General features: G+C 41.8%; 1 protein-coding gene across 3 annotated transcripts in view; it reads right to left on the reverse strand.

The window, feature by feature from the left end:
• The window catches only part of sema6a (sema domain, transmembrane domain (TM), and cytoplasmic domain, (semaphorin) 6A), an 82583-nt gene that overhangs the window by 79409 nt on the left and 674 nt on the right, over positions 1-2500 (reverse strand). The window lies entirely within an intron of this gene.

The raw sequence follows: 2500 nt of genomic DNA on the forward strand, positions 1-2500 counted from the left end.
ACTAATGTTCACCGGATATTACAGTGTTTTAAAGCTCTTTGATATTTTCTCACAGGAGCTTCAACAATCAAACCCGGTTCAAAACCTATAAATCGAAGGAACGGTTAAATAATAATCACGTAGAGAGACGTTTTCCAGCTTCAAACACACATGCACTAATCCACTTAAATGTTCCAATTCCCGTGATGTTCCACGCAGAGCTCATGCATTACACATGACGAGTGAATCATGGATGAGAAGATCCACAGCGTTTCTGAGCCTGTGATTTACACTGCGCTCCTTTAACATAATTGAGTTCAATTCATCAATAATTCAGGCTGAGCGGATCCTCCTGGCCTTGACTGAGAGAGTGTAAACACACACACACACACACACACTCGCTGGTGTGACCAACAGCCATCAGTCGCGCTCAATGCCGTTCTCGTCCTCGGCTTTGTGTTCGTCAGATTCCCCTCATTACAGTCCCATCAGAACCCGCTCAATCCAGCGCTGTCGTCTCCGGTTCATCTTTTCAATTCTCTCTTTCAACACACCGTGAACAGAACACACACACACACACACACACACACACACACACACACACACACACACACACACACACTGTTCAACCCTTTCCTGATCACCAACCCAAAAATACTGGGTTGTTTTTACCCAATTTTGGGGCAAATGGACAAACCCAGCCATTGGGTTACATTATTTATTATTATATTTTTAACCCAATGTTTGGGTTTGTCCATATTTGCCCCGAAATTGGGTTAAAACAACCCAGTATTTTTTGGTTGGCGATCAGGAAAGGGTTTAACAGTGTGTGTGTGTGTGTGTGTGTGTGTGTTCTGTTCACGGTTTATCACTGAAAATGAACCAGTTGAGCTCAAACAAAACAGATCGTGGCTCTCGTTTATAAAACTGTGTGCAGGATCCTCACTAAAAGTGTACGTACACCAAAAAATATTCAGAATTATAAAGCAATGTGAATCTGCGCAGAATTCCCTTTATAATCCCAGTCGGAGGAAGATTGTAACCCCAAAATAACCATATATGAGCTTACAACGCCTCGTTTGACTATATCCTCATCTGCATATGCATATTCATCCACGTGATTCCATGTTTAACGGTACAAGACATCAGGAGAATATGAGATATGGATATGCGTCACATTACATTGCTAAATATCATTTAGTAGCCGATCCTTGCCTTGGTTTTGAATAAATAAATCAAATAATATAAAATACATTTCAGAGAAAGTTTTTCTCAATCTTTTCCACCGGCAAAATAGTATTTTTAATTGCTTTATATTTTTTATGGAAACAGATTGTGCATTATTGATCATTATTTGCATGAACATATTTCCTCAGATCATGAGTTCTGCTGTTATCATGCGCTGAGCAAACATTAACACACAGTATACCTCAGGAAAGTGTTCACAAGCAGCGCATATTTCTATATTTAGGTGCTTAACTCCATTAAATGAGAATGGCGTATTTAATCTAAATGTGTATATCAGATGTGAAACATATTAATTGTATATATTTATGTAAAAATGAATTGCCCCAGTAAACCCAGCGCTGTCGTCTCCGGTTTATTTCACTCGAGTTTATCTTTTCAATTCTCTCTTTTCAACACACAGTGAACAGAACACACACACACACACACACACACTGCTCAACGCTTTCCTGATCGCCAACCGTACAGGGTTTTCACTGAGCTCGAACAAAACAGATGATCCGATCCAGGTCTCCCCAACACGGATCTCCATAACCCTTCAGACACGGTTCTGCGTGTAATAAAGCTGAGATTGAGAAAGACATGTTCGTGTTCCAGATAAAACTGAGATCCTCCTGAAGACGAAGCCACGTGAACGTCAAACGCTGATAGCTGAGGAATCTTGGCTTGCTGGGAACGCTGGCCGTCTGCCACATCACAGGGAGAGGAACACAGAACCGACAGCAGACAATGAGATTAACCAACATTATTTTATTCTGAGCCACAAATCAAAGCGTTCTCTGCTGAGAGCGAGCGAGAGCTGTTAGCCTGGACTAAACACTGAAGCCCTGACCACTGCGCACTGCAAACACGAGCTTACACGAGCTGAAGAAGTCCGTCGGGTCGCGCTCGTTCAGGGGTGACGGACACAGACACACCCTACACGACCCCAGGGGTCAGGGGTCACGGACACACCCTACAACGACCCCAGGGGTCACGGACACACACGACCTCACAATACCTGTTACACGCTTAAAAACAAATTAAGGCTCTTTATTGGCAATCCATGAGGAAATAACTTTAACATCACTGGAACCACTAAATATTGTTTATAGTGGAAAAGGTGCTTTAGGATATTAAAATCGTCTTTGTACTCAAAAAAAAAAAAAAGGTTATTGTAAGAGCTGGAGATCCAGAGATGCTTCTTCTTCTATGGCATCGATGCGAAAACACCCGTTATTCAGTGTCAGTGAGAGACTGGAGAATAATAATAATAATACTGAAGAACTTCAACCAT

This window comes from Leuciscus leuciscus (assembly GCF_965113295.1).
Source record: "Leuciscus leuciscus genome assembly, chromosome: 13".
Classification (NCBI taxonomy): Eukaryota; Metazoa; Chordata; class Actinopteri; order Cypriniformes; family Leuciscidae; genus Leuciscus; species Leuciscus leuciscus.